The sequence below is a fragment of the Penaeus vannamei genome, chromosome 2 (assembly GCF_042767895.1).
Source record: "Penaeus vannamei isolate JL-2024 chromosome 2, ASM4276789v1, whole genome shotgun sequence".
NCBI classification, from domain to species: domain Eukaryota; kingdom Metazoa; phylum Arthropoda; class Malacostraca; order Decapoda; family Penaeidae; genus Penaeus; species Penaeus vannamei.
In genome coordinates, this window is record NC_091550.1 from 16,780,223 (window position 1) to 16,797,722 (window position 17,500).

The window sequence follows — 17,500 nt, forward strand, 5'->3', positions numbered from 1 at the left end:
AAGAAAGAACTATATACGTAAATATGTATAGATGAATACATACATATATATATATATATATATATATATATATATACATATATATAAATATATATATATATATATATATATATATATATATATATATACATATGTAAATTGTCAGTGCGTGCGTTATTGTATATAGCCAAGTAGATATAATAGTATTTTCCCGTGAATTCATGCATCAGGACTTGAATATAATATAAAATCTAACTTCTATACTAACTTGGTATCTATTTACTCGTCTTTTTCTTCATTCGCAAATGCTTTCATGGACAAGAGGAAATTGCGTCACGCAACGATGACGTGGCGTCTCAAATAGCTCCGACTCCTGCTGATAAAACTTTTAAACCTTCACCAATCTCCATTAATGTAGAAAGAGAGAAAGAAAGAATTAAAGAATGAAAGAGAGAAAGGGAGGGGGGAGAGACTTTGACTTTGACACGTTTATTGAGACAAAAATAAAATCACATCTCAAAAGGATGAGGTAACTTAGGTTATGAGAGGGAAGGGGAGAGGGAGCGAGAGGGAGAGAGAGAGAGAGAGAGAGAGAGAGAGAGAGAGAGAGAGAGAGAGGGGGGGGGAGAGGGGGAGAGGGAAAGAGAGAGAGAGAAAGATTAATCCAATACTTTATGTCACTGATACAGATAAGAGGCACTCAATGGGGTTACCACTATCTATAATGTGAATGACACAAAACAATAATATCATAATAAGGTTAACAGCAAAATTAATACTACCGGTGAACAATGATACCAAAATTGGCAAAGATATTAATTACACACAACAAAAATAAAACATGAAGGATTGTTCAAAAACAGATAATAGTATTAACGATAGTACGGAAAATATCAAATATGTTCAAACAAATGATTATACAAACACAATAATGGTATTAGTAGCTTCAGCAATATCATTAATAATAATAACTACGATAATGAAGATACTACTACTACTACTACTACTACTAATAATAATAATAATAAAACAATAATAATAACAATAATACAATTCTAATAAAGAGTAACAGTAATAGTACTAATAACAGTTATGATAATAATACTGAAGATGATAATAGTAATAACACCAATAATAACAATAATGATCATAATAATAATTATTATCATAATATAAATAATAACACTGATAATGATGGTAATAATATTATCAATAATAATAATAATAATAATAATAAAACAGCAATAATAAAAATGATAAAATTTGTAGTAATAATAATAGTAAAAACATTAACATAGTCATAATAATAGCAATAGCAATGGTAATAATAATAACAATAATGATAATAATAACAATAATAATGATAATACTATTAATGCTATTATCATTATCATTAATAATCTCATTACCAACATCATTAATAAAAACTTAAAATAGCACCAAACGAACAACGAAGATACCTTGACAGTAACAATAAAACTACTGATACTAATGTTTAAACATAATAATAATAATAATAATAATAATAATAATAATAATAATAATAATAGCATAATATATTAACAGTTTTAATTATTACACTATCCCATTATTGTCAATATCATCATAAGCAATCCGCACTACTCTCACCAATATTCCTGTTACTGCTTTGGCCTCTTAGTGATGTTGTAACATAATTACCATTATATTTTTTACTCCATACTATCATTGGCACTGTGATTATTACTGGTAGCGTTATAATTAACATCATCCTATAATTAAAAAGATGTTAATCGTGGAAACTATATTAGCAATAAAACTCTACTGATGAGGATTGCGACATGATAAACAATAATACCAATAGTAAAAATACAAATGCAACTGCTGCTGCTGATAATACTAATACTTTACTACGAACAATAATAACATTAAAAATATCAATAAATAATAACAATAGTAATAATGATAACAACAGTATTACTACTACCACTAATAATAATAAAATAATAATGATAATAATAATAGTAATAGTAACACTAGCAACAATATCAATAATGATGATAATTGTGATGACGATGATGAACTTGCTTTTCTATGATCATAACAGTGACTATAATTATCATATAATACTAACAGCAACAACAACCAGCGAGTTAGTATATATATTATTATAATAACTATACCAGTATTATCATGCAACTATATATATGTATGTGTATAAATGTATATATCTATATTTATTATATAGATGTATATATATATATATATAGATAGATAGATAGGTAGATAGATAGATATAGATATATATACATAAATACACACACACGCTTATATATATATATATATATATATATATATATATATATATATATATATATATATATATATACATACATTTCCTCATTAATATCATCCTCATTACGTATGGCAATAACTAGTTATCAGTTTCGATATGTAGTAATCGTTGCCTTAGCATTAAGAATAACAGAAATGACATTTAACAGGTGTGCCGGTAAATGTAAATGTTGGCAGAAATAGGAACTACAGAAACAGTTGTAGCAGCTGCAGAAACAAGAGCATCCTAATACTGATACTAGTGCTACTACTATACTACGAATATTTTAGTAGTAGTACAAACAACGGTAAAAATAATGCTTGTGTCCTTGTAGTAAAAATAATTACTACAACAATATTAACCACAAAACATTTTGGATGAAGAGAAAACGGATGAAACAAAAACATTTCACTAAACATCTTAATATTCAACTAAATATGCAGCTCAGCCACCACCAGACACTTGAGAAAATACATATCAAATCGAGATGTTAATGGCATGAGTGTATATTTTACTTCACGGTGTCATAACATATGTGCTTTCTTACGGGCCATACCTAAACGAGATGATAATGCCACGAGTGTATATTTTACATCACGATGCCAAAATATGTGTACCTAAGGATTATACCTAAACAATGTAGGCCTACATAAACAGCTATTGTGTTAGCATAATTTGGATAATCGCGTAACTATGCTCCCTGTATCTGAACCTTTCTCTTCCATTAGTTGGTGGCTCTGGTAATGATACCCGGTGGTGGGGAGGGATTTCGTTATAATGTTAATTACTGAACTCTGCCAATCACTTTGCAACTTCCACTCAAAACTCACCCGATAACTTGCTATGTTTCCAATACCCCTACTGGCGACCCGGGGCTTAATATCGATACAAAAAGGAACACTTGCTCATTTTTTTCAGAACGGAAGATAATAATACATCTTGTCCTTCATCTGTATGGATCCTTTAGCTCTCTGTTCTTTGAGTAAAAGAGGGAAATATACTGTATCTCGCATTGGTACATGTAAACAGAATATTTCCACCTGAACAATGTGGACGCACATAACAGAATGGCTGTGATGGTACTGATGGAACCGCCTCGTTTTAGAAATGCAAGGAACAAGAGGAATGACTAAGGAGGGATAAAGAGGAACGGACATATTACTGACTGACCGGTTGGAAGCGGGGGATGGGGTCTTTTTATCGTCCCTCTCCTCCTCCTCCTCTTCCTCCTCCCACACAGCTTATACTCCAACTGGTCTTCCTTCCTTGAGGGTTAGCTCACTCCAAGAGTTCAAATCCACTTTATCACCGAGACAGATTCAAAGGATCTCTGACAGGTAAAATATGTATTTAATCTGCCACATCGTCACACGACCTATTGCTAACTGTCAGAAAGGCGTAATCCATGTTTGTCCACACAAAAATCGGCTTCAACCAACGATGAAGCAGAAATATGTGCGCCAATCAATCAGAGGATAACTCAGTCTCCCAAAGGTATTTGTGCACATAAACCCGGCGAGAGAAAAGGATCACAGGCTGCGGTTAGTCACGCTAATTACACCACAAAAACGTTCATCTCGACCTCTTGATACCGAGAGCTCAAGGTGCTCCAACTTCCGCCACTCTGCCCTCGCCGGCTGGTTTAAAAAAGAAACAGAACTTGGGCTGTTCCTGCTGCTTAATCAATGCCGCTCTCGTCATCAGAGCTGCCTCTTTTTTACTTAAACAAGCGTACATAAATAAACTTGGGTCCATCTATACGCGTTCTTGGCACAAAAAAGCGTGGGAAGAGTGTTAAATAAATAAAAATATAGACTGTATTTCAAGTGTTCATAAATATTTTTTGCATACCTTCCTGTTTCACAAAATATACACTAGGGTCTCATTAAAATACGTAAAATGCGAAAATGGATGGTACGCACTACTCTGGATGCGATTAAACTTCCCTTGTTTTAATTTACATTTCCTTCACCTATGACAGTCTCAACTACCAAGGCAGAGGGAAGGGGAGGAGGGGAAGATGCTCCCCACAGCACTGATATCTAAACCCGTTACACAGGCTGTGCTACACCAGCGTCAAGGATTGGTCCAGACAGCAACACCACAGCCATATGCAGTAACGAGAGTCTCAAGATGGAAACACGACTGTAAATGTGTTGCGGAAGGCATACTGTGTACGTCGTGCAAAGCGTGTGTCACCGATTACATGCAAGACAAATAAATAAAATAAATGAATTAATAAATAAAGTGCTAGAATCCCCGTCACACTGGAGAAACCACCTGCAAACATGCATAATACATCATTTCTCCTTTTCATAATGACGCATAATCATATGCGGGAGCTTTTGCCTTTCATTGCCAACACCTAACACCAAAGTTACGTTCGTCAAGGCCGCCTCGGTACCTGCATTGTCATTACGTCATTAACACAGGTAGAGACCACTGACCCACCTGTAGTAGTTGAATCAGGTCCCCGGGGCTTTGTGCTTAGCCCCTCGCGACGAAAAAAGACGAACCCCATTGTAAAGCGGGAGGAGGAGAGGGTGAGTAACGGGGAGAAGGGGAGGAGTAGACGAGGGAGGGAGGGAGGGAGGGAGGGAGGGAAGGAGAATCAGCAGGACGAATAAAAAAGACAGAAAAAAATAGGAGAAAGCAAAAGAGAGGGAGATAAAGCGAGGAAAGGGTAATGGGGGGTTGAGAGTGGAAAGGACCGGTATTCTTGTTGACATCATTGACTTTTATTGCCCATTGTTACCATTAACCCCGATATTCCCAATGACAATCATCGCAGCTCTTGCCCGTGGATTGTAGCCAGGCTGTACCGCTTGCTCACATCCCCGTTCCTGCCACAGCTCTTTTTATTTTCCTTTTTATACTCTGCACGCACTACTGCAAATATTCATACTGCTATTATCACTTATCTAATTTTTCTCTAACCCTTCTTTTTAATTTTAAGTAGTCTGTAAGGAAATGAAAAGTACACGCGATATAATAGGAACTGCAAGTTGATGAACAGAGGGAGGAGGGAGTAAGGAGAGAAAGAGAATTTATATGTGGCTGATAGTGTGTAATAATAATTTACAGCATAATGTGACAGTGACCGGGAATATTTCAACACAAGACCTACCGAGACAGAGAGAGAGAGAGAGAAATGAGAGTGAGAAAGAGAGAAAGAGGAGAATAAGCAAGCGTGAGTATGAGAGTGACTAAGCTGAACGTGGGTTTTAATATGATAGGTTCATGTTGGCAGTACTGCGGCGAGAATACCAGCTATATTCCCCTACTCTATCAAGTTTAAAAGCTCGAATAAACCTTGTCATCGAGACATTTTTTTTTTTACTGGAATGACTACTTCACATACTCAACACTGACCTGCGCTAAAATGCTACAGTGGGATTCCCAGACAAAAAATACACTAAAGCATGCAATCATAAATCTTTGTGAAAACGTTAATTTATCTAATAAGTCTGTCTGCCAGCCTGTTTCTGTCTGTCTGTCTGTCTCTCTCCGTGTGTGTGTATTTGTGTTTCTCCCTCTCTCCCTCCTTCCCTCTCCCTCTCTCACTCACACATACACACACATTCCTCCCTGTAGTAAGATCAACCAGACAAACACGTCTGTAAAGCAATACCCAGCACAACGCGACATGCAAGCGCTAATTCACACGCAGAAAGTCAATATCTGGATTTACGCGCTACTATTCATGAACTGCTGCAATTTGCTAACTCGCTTGTAACCGTATTTCTATTTGTGATCATGATTATTTATTTATTCATTATTGTTTTATATCTTATCATTTATTTATTTATTATTATATTAATTATTTGCTTACCTTTGTTTCTGTCACTGTGGGTGATGCTTGTACTACTTATTGTTTCCCTAGCTTTAGATTATTATTGTTTATTGTTATTATCATTCTTGTTTTTTTTTTACTATAATGATGATAAGAATTATTGTTTATCCTTATTATTATTAATTTTATAACTACTGTCATCACTTATATTATCATTTTGTTATCATTATCATTATTTGTAATATTATCATAATCATAATTAATATCATTACCAATCACTATTTTCTTGCATTTACTGTTACTCTTATCATTATTACTAACAATATAGTCATTACTCCGTCCCAGCTGTGCTTCAACACATACTTAAATGTTTAAACCAAATCAAATACGGCTAACCAATAAATTACAATATTAATTATTCTATCAAAGCTTTACGATGCTTTCAATCTGACTTCACCCACATCTGCTTAAGCTACAGCAAATAAGAAACGCGGGCACGGTGGCGTGACAACCAATATTGAAAATCAGGTATTCCTACAGCGAAGTGTGACAGAGTGCAACTAATTAACGCCAGGAACTACACTCCAATCACAATGCTGCATATAATACATAAAAAAGGGAGACGCATTGCTTGTGTTTTTAATATATATATATATATATATATATATATATATATATATATATATATATATATATAAACACACACACACACACACACACACACACATATATATACATATATATATATTATACTATATATATACAATCTCTGTCTCTGTCTCTGTCTCTCTCTCTCTCTCTCTCTCTCTCTCTCTCTCTCTCTCTATATATATATATATATATATATATATATATATATATATATATATATATACACACACACACACACACACACACACACACACGTGTGTGTGTGTGTAGAGAGAGAGAAACTCGTTTATGGGTCACAACCTCCTGGCCAACAGACCGCTCCGTCTAAGCCAAGGGTACACAAGGGCCGCGGGTACAGCGAGGGTACAATCGACCCTTACGCAAGCCACAAACACACTCCCACGGGTCGTGCAGCCGTATACATGTGTGTCGATAATACAAATGACCAAAAAACACACCGGACCAGGGCGATCTCCCGTCCCGCTCCCCACGTATCTGAACTCCGTGCTTAAGGCCACGAGGAAGACATGGCCGTGCGGACGCTCACTGGGTCTGCCCGGGGACGTAACAGATCGCATCCTTCGCGACCCTCCGACCGTGACTATCCATCCCCCTCTGTAAACGGGGGAAAGGGACCCCCTGGGGAAAGGGCGAGGGAAAGGAGTGGGAAGAGAAGGGAAAAGGGCGAGTGAACGGAGTGGGAAGAGAAGGGAAACGGAAAACGGAATGACCAATAAATATAAATGTGAACAGCCGGATGGTGGGACGGAGATACATTCGAAGGATTACTCACATCCAAAGGTTTTCAGGGGGAGGAGGAGGGGAGGGGGGTTGGGTAAACTTCTTAGCGTGGTGACAAACATGATTTCTTAAAAGAGAGGGCAAAGAAAGGGGGCTGGGAGGGACGGCATGTTACGAGCCAGTCTGGGAGACCGAAAAAGATTAAGAAGGGGGAAGGAGACACGGAGCTTGTGCAGAAGCTTACGGGTTTCGTGTCTTGTGAACGGGAAAGCTTTCCAGGTGCACGTTCATCCGCGACGGCGTCGAGCGCGCACGTGCAGACGCATGCTTTGACGTGTGCGAAAGGGAATGCAGGAGAGACCGGAAAAGAACGGGGCAGCGAGGGGTGGAAAGATGGGCTGCGGGAGGGAACATTTAATCAGATGTGTACACGAACACCGACAAATACAATAGCCCAAATGCGCACGCACTCAGACACATATACTATGTGTATGTATACATGTATACACAGACAAACATACATATATATACATATATATACATATATGTATATAAATACATATGTGTGTATATATATATATATATATATATATATATATATATATATAGAGAGAGAGAGAGAGAGAGAGAGAGAGAGAGAGAGAGAGAGAGAGAGAGAAAGAGAGAGGCTAGATAGAGACTGGCAGATGGCGTCCACACGCCACAAGGTCTCTCATCTTACCCTAGTCCCCTCCCCTTTACCCTCCCCCACCCCAGATGTCACCCAGAGATCTTTTACTTGGATATCCTGTAACGCACACTTACCCGGCAGCAACGACTGCCATTACTGGCCAGCAATACCAGTACACTTAAACACACGATTACTCAATGTCATGTATTTTTACTTTTTCCTGTATAAAACTATACTTGAGTTAATAACTAATAAAAAAAAAAACATGTGCATATACGTGCATGTGCTAGCACAAGCTCATGTGATTATCGTGATATTATTAACATTACCGTTACCGCTCTAATAATGGTAATTAGAAACATCGCCATCATCATCGTCAATCATAAATAACCCAAATGATTTTTTTATCAGTGATATTATTTTTATCATCAATGCTGTTTTAATTATAATCATAACCACTACCCCTATTATAGCTGTTGTTCCCTGAAGTTTTGCCCCTGTTATTACAACCCTTATCATTACAATTACTTCAATATTACTGTTATCATTACCATAATAATTTCAGCATTATTACATTCAACTGCACCATTAAAATAATCAGCACACCATAAAGAAACAAACAGTGTCAACCACAACGGTATCAAATCGCTCCAACACGGCATGGAGAACCCAGCCTCGCCCTGTATACTATATACATACCCTTGCTGTGCCCCGGGCCCAGTCCACAAGCAAGCCCCTCGCCACACACCCACCCTTCCCTCCACCCACGCCCCTGGACGCCTTGTAATTACCGCCGTAGGAAGGGGGGGGGGTAGTGATGATAAGCCAGCTAAGCGTGACACACATACCCTGGAACTATTGTCCTTACGACTACTACTACTTACTAAGGCCCTTTTCCCTTACTACGGACTACTTTGGTAGTGTGCCTTTTCATTAGGTTTGAGCATGAATATTTACATACAAATAGCGTGTTCCAGACAGCACGCCAAAGAACCTGCAAGCGAGGGTGCTAGGGAGGTGGGGAGCGGAGGCGGGGAGGCAGAATGCACACAAACACACTAATTAATTTATTGATCAACTCATTTGCCTCTGCGTGTGTTGTAGAGGCATGCGGCCATCCCGGTCGGCTCGTCCCCTCTACCCGACAAACTGTTCACACAATACGCCCGCCGTTCCCCGACAAAACATTTAATTTGCGGTAAGTTTCCTGACATCTACCATTGCCGCACCGCGCTGGAGGTTAAATAAACAACACCGGATGTGTCAGGCTTACCCCCCTCCCCTCCCCCCTCCTCTAAAAGCCCCCGTAAGCAGCGAAGATGTGCAGGCCTGACCTCCCTCTTCGCGCTTTCATCACCCAACTTTCTCTTTCAGTTCTGTCTCATTCAAATAACCTTCTTTCCCTTCATTAGCTAATATTTTTTTTCCAAGAATACCACCCAATTGACTTGAAGTCTTCGTGTTCTTCCTTGTTATTTCCGTTGTCTGTCGCCATGGCAATAATGGCATACCAACACTACCTTAATCAGAACTGTCCATTCAAAAAAAAAAAAAAAAAAAAAAAATATATATATATATATACATACATACATACATACATACACACACACACACACACACACATACACACACACACACACACACACACATATATATATATATATATATACATTATGATAGTTGTTAACACTCTTACATCTTCGTAATAGACAAACTCGTGCGAAAGTATGGCCTTACCTCTCTATCCATTTTGGCATAAATATTCATGGTACGTATAATGATATAGCACGCGTGTAGTATTTATATAATTTATATAATAATACTAAAAATCATAATACATAAATACACAAAAGCCATGCTGACATGTATGAATCGGTGCGTATGTGTAAGCATGTGCGTGTGTGTGTTTGTGTAAGTGTGGTGTGCATGTATGAGTGCATTTATGTATATGCATGTGTAAGTGTGAATATGAATGTTAGCAGTATATGCATTATGTCTATGTCTATTATCTTCACACACGCAATATATATATATATATATATATATATATATATATATATATATATATATATATATATATATATCATATATATATCATATATATATATAATAGATAGATAGATAGATATATTATATATTATTCATATACACACATATTATATATATATATATATATATATATATATATATATATATATATATTATTCATATACATATATATATATATATATATATATTATTCATATACATATATATATATATATATATTATTCATATACATATATATATATATATATATATATATATATATATATATATATATATATATATATACACACACATATAAACATACGCACACGTGGGTATATTCTGTTCAATTAACTGCTCTCTTTAACTCAATCATAAGTCCTATGATATCGGACACTACAGCTTTCCTATCACAGTCATTCCCCCGTGATTCCTAACATACTATTGCATTTGTTTTCATAGAAATGTTAAAAGCTTATAATAATGCTCTATACTGAATTAGTATTTTCATTATAATTACGTACCGTGAGCTCTCAATAATCACAATTAAAACTATTCATTACTAACAATAATATTATTCATCTCATTCTTTATGCAGTCATCATCGCCGCCGAAATTATCTTCACAGACATTTCTGCTGTCATAACCTTCCATCCAATTAGTATCATGAAGGAATCCATTAATGTCAGCTATTATTATAGCTTAATCGTTCTAAATACTTTTACAATTACCTACGTCTTTGAGCCTTTTATACAGTTCACCATACTGTAACCACCAAGGCATTCATTTCACTATCGTCAAGTCTAAGCAATTACGACTCCGAACTATAAAGACCGCCGACGAGGTAGGCCGACCGACAGGGCCATTCCCGCAAGCAGAGCGGGAAGCGATCGCCTCCGCAGTCCAGTCGCCAGGCCTCCGCCGCGCCGGCGAGTGGTCGGTTTTCTCCCGCGCGGACCTGAACCACACCAAGCCTTCCCCGTGCAGCGGCGACCACGTCCCGAGGGCAAAGAGAACCTAAAAGACGGCGGCGGCGCAGCGTGGTTCCTTCCCCGCGCCACGCGTGTTAGCTGCTCCGGCATACTCATTGGTACTTTGGGGACAGCCGGGCGGTGTCGGACCACGGACTCCATGCTTAACAGCTTCGTTCGTATGTTTTGTGCAGGCCTTCGAGGGCCACTCCGCCGGTGGGTCGGCAATTACTTGCCATAAAGTAGAAACCGCTGAGGTCCAACCACGCCGACTGGGTCATTAACCGACTTACCAGTGCTGGCTTCCAGCCGCGAGCTTGTCCACTATCTATGGGTACGACTCCCTTTCGAGGAAATATATTCTACGTAACTCTTCGTCTTAATATCCAAGATCGCAATACTACATTGTAGCCTAATTCGCGCCACTTCCTATTCTCATACTTCTTCCTTTCATTTAAATACTTCATCCCCCTCATAACTCTTTCTCAATTTATCTCATAACCATAAAAATCAATTTTGCTGAATTTCATAACGGTTTTTCACCCCCTTTGATTCAGAATAAAATCTGCGATTAATAAGTGCTTGTGATTCTACAGTGGATGAATCTATTATAAGTCTCCCTCCATAAACGCACATTCCACAAGCAAGCAAGCAAACACAGTCATGAACTGACGCGAACGCCCTTCTACTCACGCACGCACATCCACACACAACAAACACACCTGGCACTCCACCCTCGAGGTACAGTGTGGCTCGATTCCATCTGTGCCAGAAAAGTTAATTATCCTAGCCATAAATATTAGAGTAATGTGCGCCGTTATTACTCATTTTCGCCATTACGTAAATTAACGCGTTCCCTTTTTTTCAATAGATTAAAATGTGTTGCCGTGTGGGTATATTTTGTCATCGCAATAACGAAATGATGGTCCTGACGTTAGCTTTATCGTGTCTGATAGACGAGGATGGAAAAAATCGCAAAGAGGGGTTTTTGTTCAGAATGTTGATTTTGAGACTTGAATATCCAGTGCGCTTTCATCTGCGGATGCTAGTCACATACATCATATATCTCATAAAAGAGTGTGTGCGATGAACGTGTACGTGTGTACGAGTGTGTGTGTGTGTGTGTGTGTGTGTGTGTGTGTGTGTGTGCGCGCATGTGTGTGAGGGGGGAGGGAAAGAGAATAACAGAGAAGTAGAAGCGTGGCCAAAGGGGATATGAATGTAGGCCGTAACTCTAGGAAGACTCCATTATAATAATTACAGCAGTAAGAGGAAACTCGCAAGTCAGATAGAGTAGGGAGGGGACTAGGGCGAAGGGGGAAGGGGGTGCAGAGGTCAAGGAGGGGGCACTCGGCTAAATCAGAGTTGTGGTGAGGCAAAACTATTCCATACTGCGTTGATAATATCACCCATCATGATAATGACAGGTTGCGAAGGCGGAGAAAGTATCAAGAATAATTATGAAAATGCTGATATATAGAAAATAGCTGGAAACACACACGCACGCACACACACACATACAAGATCTAGAGTCGCATGATCTCTTTATCGACAGACAGTTCTATTTTCATAAGTTCTGAGACTTATCTGTTAACGAGGTAATGGAAACCATTGTCCGACTTGTTTCAAAGTCAACAAACTCGCGAATGTATAATGGTGTATCATCTTTTTACGTTTTGGTGTCACTGGCTCTTTTGAAAAATTAGGTTAACCATCATCGTTGCTGTTATTATAAATATCATTGCTGTTTTTATTGGTTATCATTATCATTACTGTTTCGTCAGTTATCATTATCATTGCTATTATTGTTGTTATTTATTATATTAGTCATTCTATTGCTTCATTATTTTCACACATCAATTTTTTTCTCTGACCATTATCATTAGCCTTGTCGTTCTTATCAGTTATCATTATCAGTCATCATTATCATTGTTAATACCATCTTGTATTACTTCTTTATTTCCAGACATCAAATTATCTCTTCGCATTTTTAGCCTTGGTATTACGAGAGAAGATTAAAGTAAAAGGGCTTCTCTGCCTCAAAAAAGTAACAGCATTAGCCACTTTTTCTTGTCTCTTTTTATATTCCTTCCTTCCAGTGACACTTTACTTTTAGTGGCAGTTTTCTTATCTAACAGTCATTATCTTTACTTTTTTCTACAATTTTATCACTATCACTGTTATCATTATCACATCATATGACACGGCACTACAGTCACCATTACATTATCTTCCATCCTTCTCACACTCCTTACCTCCCTTGCCCACAATGCAAAGTAAACAAACATGAACAGGAAGAGGAAGAACAAAAAGGGGGATAAAACATAAATGATGATAATTTGGCTTTTGACTTATTTCATCCTCTTTATTTTCTTTTTTCTTTGATCTTTATAGCAGTAATACGTAATTAAACGGACTTATCAATATCATGTCACCTCCACCACCACCACTTAAACAACAATAGAATTCACATCTGGAAAATCCTTGCAAATTGACGGTAATGTTGGTGGAAGCACAGATGAAATAGGTATTGTTAGATTCAGTGGTGGGCTGAAAGAAAAGGGAAGAGGAGGAGGAGATAGGGAAGACTGAGGAGGAGGATGAAAGGTAGGAGATGGAGGAGGATGAAAGGGAGATGGAGGAGGAGAATGAAAGGGAGATGGAGGAAAAAGTGAAGGAGGAAAATGAGGAGAGAAAATCTGAGGCATACAAAAGGATAAGGGGAGAAAGGAGGGAAACAGGAAGAGAGAAGAGGAACACCACAGCTAAGAAAAGACCGGATTCATTTAGGGGGGAGTTGGCAACCCAATATGGTTTGTGGAGTTGAAGTGAAGACAAGTTCCACCTTTATCTACCTCGAATAAAGATATCTTTTTATGGGACATTTATAAGCGGCTTATCTTCAATATGGTTATCTTTAACTTTACTTTTATGCCCTCAGTACCTAAAATAGTTTCATTCATCTCTATATTCCCTCCATCATTCTCTCTCCCTGTTTTTCTTTGTGATACATCAACCTCCCTAATTCTTCCTCAAATCGCCATTTCCTTCTTATATTCCATTTCCAATCCTCCTTTCTTTCTTTCCTACCATAGCTAATCAAATGTGAGAATTACACACACATTAATTCCGAGAAATTTGCAGTGAATAGGCCGGTTTGGAATTCCAAGAAACTTGGTCCGATTTAGTTAACTCCGCAAAGTTTCCGAGTTATTGCACCGGCTTCGTGTCTTCCCCTCCTCTGCGTGTTCCTCTGCGGGTAAGGTCTCTTATTGTATACTCAGAAAAAAACATAAATGAATGAACTAAATCTGGGATGACAGAAGAACATTGCTAATAGACTATAACGGATAATATGAATGTACCATTATTATCATTACTATCGTTATTAACATTGCTATTAGTATTATTACAATTATCATTCCTATTACTACTACCTATGCTAAATAATCATTAAGATCTTTATTATCAGTATCACTATCATTATCAACATTATTACAATTATTACTATTACCATAACGTTACCAACATCAGAATCAGTGGTAGTATTTACTGTATTAACATACGTTAAACAATTAATATTTATTTACCATTTCTAGTATCAACACAATATTAACAATAATAATAATAACAATGCAATGTTATCTTAAATGCAAAAATTAAACAAATAAAACGCTCCAATCATCACTAAAAGCAGAGTAAAAGGTTGTTTAAAACTTGCACTTGCTCAAATACACCCGTCCAGTCAGCACTATCAAAATTTTCTCCCAATAAAAACAATTAAACATCTGCAAAACGCCATGTTTTTTTTTCTTTTTGCTGACACAAACGCTATAAGTACATATCTTACTCGAAATCTGAAAACACTGTACCGATTCACATGCAATTGACCACACATTAATATTAATCAATGGTAAAACAGACATTTCCAACTAACACGGAATAAATAAATAAAAGAAATACATATACATATAACTCACGGGCATGTGGCAGTAGTGTTAAACAACAATATTCAATTTCATTCATGTTTCACACAGCTCTACATTTTATTTCCAGCGAAATAAAATTGTAAACGATACCTAAATATTTTTAAGTCTCCGTCGATCATTTCTGTTGGCCGTTGACGGTGTACACACAACAAACAGATTTATTAGTTCAAAGATTAAAATTTCCGTTCCACTCCCTTGACACTCTTGCCCTTTTCAATAATAAAAAAAAGAATGTACGTGTCTGTGGATTTGTTTCTTCTTCGCGGGTGGCTTTAAGAAAACGCACCGTGCGCCCGCCCGACCGCCAACCGACGCCGCATGAGAGACGAAGCAGAACTAAAAGCAAACACACAGGAAGTACAAATCTTAGCATGTCCATGAAGGCCCTCTAAGCTACCTAAGCGACACGAAAGCTCATAAGCAATTCCGTACAAACACACAATGGTCCGGCAGAGGCCACCGCTTCCTCGCGTGGCAACGGCGTCCGTCGTACCCGCACGTCCTAGCCGAGCCGCATCGCCACCCATCGCAATGGAAATTGAGTTTTGGTTATCAGCGAGCCAACTGACATACGGACTGGCATGGGCGAGGCATAAACAGAAGACCCTCATCAATAACGCGAGGCTCTCGATATCCCTCCTAAAGCCCGACTGCACAATTACTGATTGATCAATAACATTCTCCACTATAAACCCTGGCGGCATGATGGCACTTTATGCCCTGCGTCGTCTGGCTCCACATTATTTCTCTTTCTCTCTCTCTCTCTACATATATATGTGTGTGTGTGTGTGTGTGTGTGTGTGTGTGTGTGTGTGTGTGTGTGTGTGTGTGTGTGTGTGTGTGTGTGTGTGTGTGTGTGTGTGTGTGTGTGTGTGTGTGTGTTTGTGTGTGTGTGTTTATATGTATATATATGGTCCCTCACCGCGATAACTCATTAAGCTCTTACGACCCGCTTGATTGACACATTTCCCCGACGTATTAGCATCAGCCAGGTTATCACACAAGACTCTTTCCTCTCTCACTCCACTTGCCAGACCCTCCCATTCCCCTTCAACGCACCAAGAGCACTGTAAAAATAGCCCCGAAGCAGGAAGCATTTACAAGAATTCATTACTTTCCTACGCCATAACTTGTTACCTCAACGGCTCCCTTCAACTGTGCTTTCGTGGATTTGCCCGAGCTTTCGAGCAGGGCAATCATGTTCTACACGAGCCGAAACAAAAACCAAGTTCATACACCACGCACTGTTTTCCTCACTCACCCATTCACTCTTGCTTATCAAGTGTAAACATATATCGAGTTTTTCTTCCCTGTGCAATAAACTCGACCTCATAAAAATGGCATACATAAAATTCAACTGCCTCAGAGCGCACTTTTCCTCAGTATCACACGATAATTTTCTCTCCCTATGCAAGTTAATGATAGCCAACCCCGGTTTTAAAAGCCTTTGTGCTATGTGACGTCAACTTTAAAAGCCGGCTAAACAACCGCTCTCACCACATCGCATTATCTGTTTCTGACATTCTTTCTTGAAAAGTGAGAAAACAAAATCAAAAATAAAACCAGAGTCGCTCGCTTACCCGCCCGAATCTCACACCCAACACGGGAATAAATATCTCCATTTAACGCTGTTCTTGTAATTGTAGCGTTTCCCTGCATCAATTCTTCAAAAGCTCGGCGGAGTTTTCTTACATAAAATATTAATCCGGGAATTGGAATCCAACGGAGCTATTTTCCAATTCTTGCGCTCCCGTCGCCGCCGTCCGATACTTTAACATTACCACTACAATCATACGGTATCATGTCCCCTTCAATAAGCGCAAATATGAACACTGAGTCGGGAAAAAATCAAAACTACTTCCCATATTATATACGTCAGTTGCTGCACGTAATTTTCGGAGACACGAAACTAAACTCGCCTGCATTTCCTGTTCCCACTCATTCTGTAAGATGTTTGTAGACCACTTCACCTGGCGCGAGGAACAAGTCAATAACAGTACACTATGATGTATTCATTATGGACGAAGCTACCACATTATTTTCATCTTCTATTTCCTTTTCCATAATACAACGCACAGGAGATATTGCGTAATCAGAATTCTTTGCGGGGAAATTTTCAAGTCACAAGTATTACTCACTTAAGCACAGGTGAAGCTTTCACATCTTTGTTCTTTACACCTGCGGCAAATGCGTCACTTATCCGATTCATTTCTTCTTTAGACCGAGGTTTTTTGTCACTTAGTTTCGAAAGTAACATAAAAAGTCAAAGTTCTTGGGTAAATATGTAGTTTTATTTAGCTATGACTTTGTTTAATTATTTGCTGTGTACGATTTCTTTCACTGAGTAATCATCTCATTGCTCAA

General features: G+C 38.1%; 1 protein-coding gene across 1 annotated transcript in view; it reads right to left on the minus strand.

Annotated features, from left to right (window-relative positions):
* The window catches only part of LOC113823762 (uncharacterized), a 378,033-nt gene that overhangs the window by 359,844 nt on the left and 689 nt on the right, over window positions 1-17,500 (minus strand). The window lies entirely within an intron of this gene.